The following is a 12,644-nucleotide window of genomic DNA, read 5'->3' on the forward strand; positions in this document are numbered from 1 at the left end:
CCGGTCCAGTAGAGCGAATGATGGTTGATGAATTCTCCAGCATGACGGTAATAGCACCAGGACACTGTGTCTATATTTTGTTTTTTTATTTGCCTGACAACATGTTAGGTAGATATAAGAAACAATGTGCTTTTTGCTTGTCTTATGCACTTAACCTAAGAATGAGTTGTATGTTTTCACTTCAGCATTAGCGATCCATAAAAGTCCTGCGGTATGGTTCCCTGAGGAAGAATACCAAAACAGGATCGTTAGAATCAACACGCAAGCTGGAGCTTACAAGATAAGTGCATTTGTGAACTCTATGAAAGATTGCTATTTAAAGCAAACAGTGCATTGACTGACCAAGTGCATTACGGACCAAGAAAGGGATCTGGGTGTCGTCGTAGATAATACACTGAAACCTTCAGCTCAGTGTGCTGCTGCGGCTCGGAAAGCAAATAGAATGTTGGGTATTATAAGGAAAGGTATGGAAAACAGGTGTGAGGATGTTATAATGCCGTTATATCGCTCCATGGTGCGACCGCACCTTGAGTATTGTGTTCAATTCTGGTCGCCGCTTCTCAAGAAAGATATAGTAGAATTGGAAAAGGTGCAGCGAAGGGCAACTAAAATGATAGCAGGGTGAGATGACTTCCTTATGAAGAAAGACTAAGGAGGCTAGGGCTTTTCAGCTTGGAGAAGAGACGACTGAGGAGAGATATGATAGAGGTATATAAAATAATGAGTGGAGTGGAACAGGTGGATGTGAAGCGTCTATTCACGCTTTCCAAAAATATAGGACTAGGGGCATGCGATGAAACTACAGTGTAGTACATTTAAAACAAATCAGAGAAAATATTTCTTCACCCAACGCGAAATTAAACTCTGGAATTCGTTGCCGGAGAACGTGGTGAAGGCGGTTAGCTTGGCAGAGTTTAAAAGGGGGTTAGACGGTTTCCTAAAGGACAAGTCCATAAACCGCTACTAAATGGACTTGGGAAAAATCCACAATTCTAGGAATAACATGTATAGAATGTTTGTACATTTGGGAAGCTCACCAGGTGCCCTTGGCCTGGATTGGCCGCTGTCGTGGACGATGGACCCTTGGTCTTTTCCCAGTGTGGCATTACTTACGTACTTATGACTAAAGAGTAACAGAAAAATAAAAAATTTAAAATATTAAAAAATCGATGGGGGTTTTTTTAGTCGATGATGACTTTTTTTGCGGGCAACTGATTGTTTTAAGGTGTTGCCGCAACTGTTGAGACTTTTCCCCCTTATTTTCAATATAGACACTACTGTACTGCTAGTTTGGGTTAGTGAAGAAAGCTATCCACTGCTCAGGTTTACCGGGCAAATTCTGCTGTTTTGCTAAACGTGTTGTACGGACCATATTCACAGAGGCTTCTGCTGCAATCTGTGCTTCCAGGATGAGGCCCATGTTGGTTATGCACAACACATCTGGCTGCTCACCCTTGGCAGCAGGCGTAGTCTGACAGCTGTCCTATCTATAGCAAAACAATTGGGATCATGTGAAACAGGCAGGCATTTAGCAAAATGAGCTGGTAAGTAATTGAATGCTCTGATGATGTGCTGACTAACTCATTGTTGAATCAACCATGATTTAGTGGACCTGCTTGTCACATGAGTCAATTTTCTAATAAACTGAATAGACTCCCAGACTGAAAGACTTCCACTTTTATGTCAACATGCTGCAGAATGATACCAGCCCTGGCTGGACTGGAAACAAATCCATTAACCTCTATCCTGACAGAAGATATCCTGACACAGAGAGCACTCAGTGTGAGTTCTGGCTTTGAAGGTGATCATCAGAATCATCAGATATTCTGTAACAGAACATAGGCTGAACACTGGAAGAGGAAGTCTTTCTAGTCACCCTTTGATTCCAGCTGCAGTGCACAATTTCATCAGCAGCTAATAATAGTCCGAGATCAAAGACCATTGTTGATTTTGGCAAAAAAAAACAAGGAAGAAATTTCCAAAGCTGTAGTTAAATAGGGCAAGAAAAATGGGCTTTGCTAAACTCTCCTGCAGGTAAACATACTGAAGGCCAGTTATGCGCTTAATGTCACCCGTGAAAGGGATCTGCTTTTTGTCTTTTCAGACCATTTGCAAATAAAATAAATAAAAAATGACAGCTAACTACTCATTACACATAGTTCATACAAAGCATGAGCAGCTATTGCGGAGCATTGACACAGGGCCACTGAGAGGGGGGCAAAATTCCCCAGGCCCAGCCTCCAAAGGGTCTCTCTCGCTCCTGCTCCTAATGAAAACTCCAGCATGATGTGAGAGAAAAAGCAGTTTCAGGGGCAGAGCAGGCAATTACAGCAGAGCAGCGCTGGAGGAAAACTTCTGCTGGCAGCGCCTCGGGATCCTCGCCAGCCAAGGTATTTGTAGTTGTGGGGGCAGCCACCTAAGAAGTGTGGAAGCCAGCCTTGGGCCACTGAAGAAGCAGCACAGTGCTGGGGGAGCCCTGAGAGATGAGGAGCTGCCAGCCCAGGCCACAGAAGCAGTACAGTGGAAGGATGCCTGAGCTCCATCAGTGGGAGAGTGTCATGGCCTTGGCCGTGCCCTCTCGTCCACACTCGCCTTCTTTCTAGTGGTTGGGCTCTGTGGCTTCTACAGACTGTCTTGTCTCTGCATTGATGCATCTGCTGCTTGTTTCCCTGTTATCCAAGCCTTACTCTGGTGTCCCTGCAGCCAAGCCTCACTTCAGAGTCTATTCAAGCCTCGCTCTGGTGTTCCTGCATTCAAGTGTTTCCAGGGCACCATAGGTTCAGTCATCATTAGTGAGAACCTTTGTAAGGTCTCTTAGCCTTGTCTTTGAGTTCTCTGTTTGGATCCAATTCCTGCTTGACTTTATTCTTGTATGCCTTGTTTTCTGCCTGGCTTTGTTCCTATGAGTCTTGTTTCTGAACCATGTTCCTGAAAGCCTTGCTCTTGCAAACCTTGTTCATGGATGCCTTGATTCCTGCCAAGCTTTGTTCCTGTGAGTCTTGTCCCTGAATCCTTTTTCCCATGTGTCTTGTTTCTGAACTTTGTTCCTGAAAGCCTGGCTCCTGTTATAGCCAAATCCTGCTCCTGGTTTCTGTTACTGATTGACCCTGCTCCTGTTACAGTCTAACACTGCTCTTGGCTCTTGCTACAGTTAAACCTTGTTCTTGGCTTTCCTACACTCTAGCTCTGTTCCTGTTTCTAATATAGCTAAGCTCTGTTCCTGGATTTTGCTACAGCCAAGCTCTTCTCCTATTTCTGCTTCAGCCAAGCTCCATTCCTGGTTCCCACCTCAGCCAAGCTCAATTGCTGCCTTGTCTTTAGTCTTCTTCTGTTTGTTCCTGTTGCCCAGCTCCTGCCTTGCTTTGGCTGCCATGTCTTGTCTTGTTTTGCTCTTTTTTGTGTCTGGATCCAGTTCTTGCCCTGCCTAGCCTTGCCTTATCTGAACCCAGTTCTACCCCGGTTCCTGTCTAGGTTCAGTTCTAGCCCTTTGCCTTACTCTCATGCCTCATCTGGATCCAGCTTCTGTCTTGCCTGTCTGCTTTGTCCAGTTGTGCCTAGCCTTGCTTTGTCTTGTCGTGTCCTGTCCTGATCCAGTTCTTGCCTTGCTCTTGTCTTGCCTGGACCCAATTTTAACCTAGTTCTGTATCTTGCCTTGTTCTGCATGGGGTTCAGTTCGGTCTTGCCTATTCTGGGCCCAGTTTTAACCTAGTTCCGAGTCTTGTCTTGTTCTGCCTGGGTTCCAGTTTTGCCCCTTTGTCTTGCTGTCCTTGTCTGGATCCTGTCCTTGTTTTGTTTGTTGTATCTTGTTCTGCCCTGTGTCAGCTCAGAGGACTTGTCTTTCTTAGCCTTGGCTGCAGCCCAAGGGCGCACCATCCCTGAATCTGTGACAGATTGCAAAGGCCTCTGTGGCCATGACAGAGAGGAGGAGATAAGTACATAAGTAATGCCATACTGGGAAAAGACCAAGGGTCCATCGAGCCCAGCATCCTGTCCACGACGGCGGCCAATCCAGGCCAAGGGCACCTGGCAAGCTTCCCAAATGTACAAACATTTTATACATGTTATTCCTGGAATTGTGGATTTTTCCCAAGTCCATTTAGTAGCGGTTTATGGACTTGTCCTTTAGGAAACCGCCTAACCTCTTTTTAAACTCTGCTAAGCTAACCGCCTTCACCACGTTCTCCGGCAACGAATTCCAGAGTTTAATTACGCGTTGGGTGAAGAAACATTTTCTCTGATTTGTTTTAAATTTACTACACTGTAGTTTCATCGCATGCCCCCTAGTCCTAGTATTTTTGGAAAGCGTGAATAGACGCTTCACATCCACCTGTTCCACTCCACTCATTATTTTATATACCTCTATCATATCTCTCCTCAGCCGCTCTGAATATGGAAGCCAGTGATGTTCCTAGAATAAGGGGGACACATGGCCATAGTGACAAGTGTAGCAAAGGAGCCTAATAGCAGTGTTTTGTAGAGATTCCACTTTTTTCAAGAAAGCACGAGAGCAACCTAAATAAACTATATGGCTGGTTCAAATCCCACTGCTGCTACTTGTGATCCAAAATCCAAATAAATAAAGAGGGTGTTGGAGGCATAGCAAAGGCATGGATGTCCTCACAGAAACATCCACATTTTGGACCCAGCAGAGCACCTTCGTTTGAACGGCAGCAGGCTGAGCTCCCCCGAACCTGCATCTGCCTCCCTCTGTCCCACTGCAGCACTTCCCAGATGCTACCTACCTACCGCCGCCATGATCCTCCCGTTTCAGCAGCAGTGCGGACCAGCGGTAGCGATTCATGCTGCTGCTGCTGCTGCTTCGTTCTAACCCAGAAGCGTCTCCTCTGCAGCGTCCCGCCCCCATTATTACAACTTCCTGTTTCTGCTGGGGCAGGACGCGGGCGCTCGGCAGAGGAGACGCTTCCGGGTTAGAACGAAGCAGCTGCAGCATGAATCGCTACCGCTGCTGCTGAAACGGGAGGTACATGCTGGATCGTGGTGGTGGTGGTAGGTAGGAAGCGTCTGGGAAGCGCTGTAGTGGGACAGAGGGAGGGAGATGCAGGATCGGATCTGAGCCTTTTAAGAGTGGTGCCCCATTGAAGAGAGGGAGAGTTGGGGGAGGTCTCCATAGGATAGATGCTGCATGGGGGGGGCATGAAGTGGAGAGGGGCAAGAGAGACAGAATTGTGGGACATAGGGTAGAGAGGGGTAAGAAAGTTAAAAATCTTGCATGGGGAGGGGAGAGGGACAAGAGAGGGAGAAATGTTGGACATAGGGGGGTAGTGGGGAGGGAGAGATGGTAAATGTTGGACAGGGGGTGGTGAGGAGGAGAAGATAGATGGTGAAAAATTGGACATGATGGTGGAGGGCAGGAAGAGATATTGTAGGGGGAAGCGAGAGATGTTGGATGGGGCACAAGGGAGGGGGAGAGGCAGAAATGTTGGACATGGCAGTGGAAGGGAGGAAGAGAGAAAATGCTACATGGGGGGAGGGGGAAGAGAAGTGTTGGACCCATGGCACAAGAGAGGGGGAAATGGTAGAACGTGGGAGAGAGGGAGATATATTGGACCTGGGGGTGAATGAGAGGGAGAGAAAAACACAGGCGGTGGAGAGGGAAGAAAGGAGGAGATGTTGGATTCAGGAGCAGAAGGGTTATAGAGAGGTGCCGGACAGTGGGAGTGAGGGAAGAGAGAGGGAGAAATGTTGGAACATGGGGGAGAGGGCAGGAGGGAAGAGAGATGTAAGGCTACAAGAGTGGGCAGGGGAGAAAGAGGGAGCAGATGCTGGGCTACAAGGGTGGAGGGAAGGAAGATGGTGGAACCATGTGGGAGAGGCCAGGAAGGGGAGGAAGAGGGTGGCAAGGAAATAAATAAAAAGATAGTGATTACAGAGGATAGAAATATGGTAATGAAAGGGAATGGAGGGCTGAGGAAGGAGTGAGATGGGGAAATGGAAAAGCTAGTAGGTGAGAGAACAAGATGAAAATCTGATAGGTAGCTGTAAACTAAAAAGGAGGAGAACAGTGAGAGGGTGAAATTTGAGTTGACAGCAAGGCAGAAAGAAGAAAAAAGAGAGGAAAGAGCTAAAAATAAGAAGTCAATATGTCAGAAGCAGGTGTAGTGAAGGTAAAAGAAGACAAATGGACAGCAGCCGCTTGAAAGAGAATTAGAAGACGACAGACAGGAAAGCAGAAAAGAAACTGCAACCAACATGATGGAAAAATACAATGTCCAGACCACAAAGGTAGAAAACAATGTATTTTGAATGTTTTAAATGGAATATGTTGGCTTTGGGAAATCTACATAGCAAATGTGTTTGTATCGTGTTCAGGAGAAAGGAAATGCATTTCTGTTTTTATTTCTCCAGTGTTGAAGTACATGCTAAGTTTAACTTTTTTGGGGTTCCGAGTTCAATTTTTGTCTAAATATTTTTATTTCTGATACGCGATCCCATGTTCTGTATTTGGTGAGGGTCTGTTGTTGTGACAGTAATGGCAGGTTGGGAAATTGGAGGGAAGGCAGGGAGGAGAGGGGATCAGGGAGGGGGCCCTAGCATGTCTAACACCAGTTCTGACCCTTGCTGTATAGCTGGTAGGGATCCCAAGCCATAGGAGCCAACTTTTCAAAATTATTGGGGGCGCTAAGCCCAATGGAAATAACCCCTCCCTGGACACATACAAGGAATTTTCTCAATATTGGGGGTGCTCAAGCACCCACAGAGTCGGCTCCAATGTCCCAAGCCTCCCCAGCTGAGGACTTCCTCCAAAGATGGCCATAACTTCCTTCTACCAAGCTCTGCAGTCAGTGACAGCATGTTTGAGTCACCGACAGCTAAGCACGCATAGGGTGCTGGCATCAGTGGCTTACGGATGTTGCTACTGCCTGTCAAGTTTGGTAAAAGGGAGTTCTGGCCACCTTCAGAGAAAGTCTTCAGCTGACAGAGTTTGAGGATCCTTATTAGCTAATGTATTTATATTTTGCGGTAGGGCAGAGAAAATATTGTGCCCACCCACTTTGGGCTCAGGCCCATCCAAAATTGGCTGTCTGGCTACGCTACTGCATCACAGAGAAGGACGTCCTCAACTGCCGTCACTCCCCCTCCTTAGGAAGGAAATCGTGTGCAAATGAGCTAACAGCGAGCAGTTCATTTGCATGCAATTTCCTTCATGCATGCCCCTTCCTTTCTAGATCGGTAAGGCAAACGCACTAGATCGGTAAGGGAACGGCTTTTTCCATTCAGTTAGTGGGACCAGTGCACTACGAATGCTGGCACCTCCCACAACCAAATGGCTTGGATTTGGTCGTTTCTGAGATGGGCGTCCTCGGTTTCCATTATCGCCAAAAACCAGGGACAACCATCTCTTAGGTCGACCTAAATTTCAATGATTTGGACGTCCCTGACCGTATTATCGAAATGAAAGATGGATGTCCATCTTGTTTCGATAATATGGGTTGCCCCACCCCTTTACAGGGCCGTCCTTAGAGATGGGTGCCCTTAGAGATGGGCGCCCCCATTCGATTATCCCCCTCTATGGCAACTAGTTAATGATGTTTGCTTTTCTCTCTCTCTCTCTTTTTATTCCCCCTTAATACTAAACTAGATCCTGGTTGAGAAGAAAGTGACAAATTGTAAGACAGGAAGTGCCATAAGCACGGTGAAGTTAGATGCAAGACATTGAAAATTAAAGCTAAAAGATCATTTGAAAAGAAGCGAAAACTCATAGTGAAAACTTATTCAGTACATTAGAAGCAGAAAGTCTGTGAGGGAGTCAGTTGGAACAGTTGAGGGAGCACTCAAGGAGGACAAGGCCATAGCAGAGATGTGTTCTTTGCTTTGGTCTTTACTGAGAAGGAACAGCGTGTAAGGGAGCTTCCTGTTCCAGAAATGGTATTTAAGGGTGATGATATGGAGGAACTGAAAAAAAATTTCAGTGAACTGTGCCAGCCTTCTATAACAATCTCAATCTAATTATCTCAAAGTAATCTAAGGATTTACCCCCAAACCTCCAAATTAAATTTGCTGATGACACAAAGTTATTCAAACTCGTTAACTCACGACAGGATTGTGAAAAATTACAGAAGGACCTTACAAGACTAGGAGACTGGGCGGCTAGATGGCAGATGACGTTTAATGTGAGCATGTACAAGGTGATGCATGTGGGAAAAAAGAACCCGAATTATAGCTACGTCATGCAAGGTTCCACGTTAGGAGTTACGGACCAAGAAAGGGATCTGGGTGTCGTTGTCGTCGATAATACACTGAAACCTTCTGCTCAGTGTGCTGCTGCGGCTCGGAAAGCGAATAGAATGTTGGGTATTATTAGGAAAGGTATGGAAAACAGGTGTGAGGATGTTATAATGCTGTTATATCGCTCCATGGTGCGACCGCACCTTGAGTATTATGTTCAATTCTGGTCGCCGCATCTCAAGAAAGATATAGTGGAACTGGAAAAGGTGCAGCGAAGGGCGACTAAAATGATAGCGGGGATGGGACGACTTCCTTATGAAGAAAGAGTAAGGAGGCTAGGGCTTTTCAGCTTGGAGAAGAGACAGCTGAGGGGAGACATGATAGAGGTATATAAAATAATGAGTGGAGTGGAACAGATGGATGTGAAGCGTCTGTTCACGCTTTCCAAAAATACTAGGACTAGGGGGCATGCGATGAAACTACAGTGTAGTAAATTTAAAACAAATCAGAGAAAATGTTTCTTCACCCAACGCGTAATTAAACTCTGGAATTCGTTGCCGGAGAATATGGTGAAGGCGGTTAGCTTGGCAGAGTTTAAAAAGGGGTTTGACGGTTTCCTAAAGGACAAGTCCATAAACCGCTACTAAATGGACTTGGGAACAATCCACAATTCCAGGAATAACATGTATAGAATGTTTGTATGTTTGGGAAGCTTGCCAGGTGCCCTTGGCCTGGATTGGCCGCTGTCGTGGATAGGATGCTGAGCTTGATGGACCCTTGGTCTTTTCCCAGTGTGGCATTACTTACGTACTTATGTACTTATGTACTAAACATGCTCTCCCTTTCCTTCCAAGCCTCCCATTCCCCTACAAATATGAGTGGCTGATGTTACCACCTTGTCCTGTCCAGAGCATATGAAGATCATTTGCTTCCTGTCAGGTTCTTGTTCTTGCTTCCTGTCAGGCCTGCTATGGGAATATCTGCTATTTACTCCTCACAACAGGGAGCGACTACTGCAGCATTTCTGTATCCTTCACTCCCTTTCTCTGCTGTCTGAACAAAACATTACATCAGCAATCACTGTTGGTGATTGTTATTTCATAAATGGATGTTTTTACCCATTATTGATTTGTATTTTCGTTATAGCTCTCTATTTGCTTTAAAGGTTTGATGCCACATTGAATCCGAACTTGTTTGGGATAATACGGAGTACAAATGCCATAAATAAATAAATATGAGATAAGAGTAGCAGAAAAAGAAATCCTTGTTCAAATGCCTCCAGGTCTGGAAACCACTAGGTGACTAATGTGATCGAGACAAGAAAAGTGACAACCTCCCTAAGGTCTGCTGCTAATATTTTGGCTGTAATGTCTTTCTAAAAATTCCAATAAATATAATACAACTTAAAAAGCCAGACTCAAGGGCAGAAAACAAAGTGAGGTGTCAGGGGAAAGCACAACTTAAAGCACACAGAAGTTTTTTATCTTCATGTATTTAAAAGTGTATATTCTACTCTGTCAGAAGAAGTTCTAGGTGGTTTACGTAATTGCATACATAACAGTAAAGTTGTTCTTCATGCATTCAACAAACAAGTCTCACACACTTCTCTATTCCCTTCTCCTCCTTCCCCCCGAAATATACACATACTACATACAGGAAGCATGCCTATCTCTCACTTCCTCCTCACACACACACCTTTCCCTGACACCCCGACTAGCACAACCATGATGCATACAGGAGACCTGTCTCTCCCCTCACACATACACACACAAACTCACTCTCACCCCTCCCCCACAACCCCTGACACACACCCCATACTCTCACCCCTCCCCCCATAACTCCCACAAGTATTCCTATGGTACATTCAAGAGACATGCCTCACTCTCACTCTCCCCTCACACACATACACACACACACACACCATATTCACTGTCACCCCACACACAGACTCACTCTCACCCCTCCCCCCAAACTTGCAACAAGCACACCCATGGTGCATACTGGAGATGTGCCTCACTCTCACCCCTCCCCCACAACCCCCGACATATACCCCATACTCTTACCCCTCCCCCAAACACACCCCATACTCCCATACACGTACACTCACTGTCACCCCTCCCCTACAACTCCCAACGCACACATCCCACACTCCCCACAACACACACTCACCCCTCCCCCATACCTCCCACAAGTACCCCCATGGTGCGTACAGGAGACATAAGTACATAAGTATTGCCATACTGGCCCATCATTTCAGCATCCTGTTTCCAAAAGTGGCCAATTCAGGTCACAAGTACCTGGCAAGATCACAAAACAGTAAAATACATTTTATTCTGCTTATCCTAGAAATAAGACTTATGGACTTCTGGACTTATGGCTTATGGACTTTTCCTTTAGAAAGCTATCCAAACCTTTTGCAAACCCCGCTAACCTAACTGCTTTTACTACATTCTCTAGTAACTAATTCCAGAGTTTAATTACACATTGAGTGAAAAAATATTTTCTCAGATTCATTTTAAATTTACTATTTTGTAGCTTCATTGTGTGCCACCTAGTCCTAGTATTTTGGGAAAAAGTAAACAAGCAATTCACGTCTACCTGTTCCACTCCACTCATTATTTTATAGACCTCTACCATATCTCTCCTTAGCCGTCTCTTCTCCAAGCTGAAGAGCCCTAGACGCTTAAGCCTTTCCTTAAGCCTTAAGCCTTTAGAAGGTTAGGTATTATTAGGAAAGGAATGGAAAGCAAAAATGAGGACATTATAATGCTCCATGGTGTGACCACACCTTGAATATCGTGTTCAATTCTGGTCACCGCATCTGAAAAAAGATATCATGGAATTAGAAAAGGTACAGAGAAAGGCGACGAAAATGATAATGGGGATGGGACGACTTCCATATGAGGAAACGCTAAAGCGGCTAGGGCTCTTCAGCTTGGAGAAAAGTCGGCTGAGGGGAGATATGATAGAAGTCTGTAAAATAATGAGTGGAGTGGAATGGATAGACGTGAAGCGTCTGTTTACGCTTTCCAGAAATACTAGGACTAGGGGGCATGCAATGAACCTACAAAGTAGTAAATTTAAAATGAATCAGAGAAAATATTTCACTAAGATCATGAAAAGTGACAAAAATGGTATGAGATTTGTGCCAAAAGATGAATGAGAAGAGACTTGATGATCTCAATATGTATATCCTAGAGAAAAGGAAGGATAGGGGTTATATGATACAGACATTTAAATATTTTAAAGATATTTATATACAAACAAGTCTTTTGCAGAGACAGAGAAGCAGAAGAACTAGAGGACATGAATTAAGTTTGCAAGGGGGTCACCTTAGGAGTAACGCCAGAATGTACTTTTTCAAGGAGAATCGTGGTGGATGCCTGGAATGGAGACAAAAATGGTAACATAATTCAAGAATGCATGGGATAAACACAAAGGATTGCAATAATTGAATAAAACCAAAATGTAGCAATGTTTTGATTCAACTCCAGTGGTAAAGAAGTAAGGCGAGTGCCGGTCAGACTTCTATGCTCTGAATCCTGACTATGACTAGACAGATCTGGATGGGCTACAGTGGACTTATTTATTTATTTATTGCATTTGTATCCCACATTTTCCCACCTATTTGCGGGCTCAGTGTGGCTTACAATACATTGTTAATGATGGAAATACAATTTGTCACAGTACGATTATGGGTTACATTGTGAAGAGTTATGGGAAGACAGAGTCAAAGTCAAAATATCAAGAATTGAAGCAGTGCAAAGAAAAGCTACGAGAATGGTATGGGATTTGCGTTACAAGACGTATGAGGAGAGACTTGCTGACCTAAACATGTATATCCTGGAGGAAAGGAGGAACAGGGGTGATATGATACAGACGTTCAAATATTTGAAAGGTATTAATCCGCAAACAAACCTTTTCCGGAGATGGGAAGGTAGTAGAATGAGAGGACATGAAATGAGATTGAAGGGGGGCAGACTCAAGAAAAATGTCAGGAAGTATTTTTTCACCTTTAGTGTTCACTCTGGTGGATCCTCTTCTACTTCTATCCCTCTGCCTGTCGGCGTACCTCAGGGTTCTGTTCTTGGTCCCCTCCTCTTTTCTATCTACACTTCTTCCCTTGGTTCATTAATCTCATCCCATGGCTTTTCCTACCACCTCTATGCTGATGACTCCCAAATCTACCTTTCTACCCCTGATATCTCACCTTACATCCAAACCAAAGTTTCAGCGTGCTTGTCTGACATTGCTGCCTGGATGTCTCAACGCCACCTGAAATTAAATATGACCAAAACCGAGCTTCTCATTTTCCCCCCCAAACCCACCTCCCCGCTCCCCCCCGTTTTCTATTTCTGTTGATGGCTCTCTCATTTTCCCTGTCTCCTCAGCTCGAAACCTTGGGGTCATCTTTGACTCTTCTCTCTCCTTCTCTGCTCATATCCAGCAGACCGCCA

The sequence above is a fragment of the Microcaecilia unicolor genome, chromosome 4 (genome assembly GCF_901765095.1).
Source record: "Microcaecilia unicolor chromosome 4, aMicUni1.1, whole genome shotgun sequence".
Taxonomy (NCBI): domain Eukaryota; kingdom Metazoa; phylum Chordata; class Amphibia; order Gymnophiona; family Siphonopidae; genus Microcaecilia; species Microcaecilia unicolor.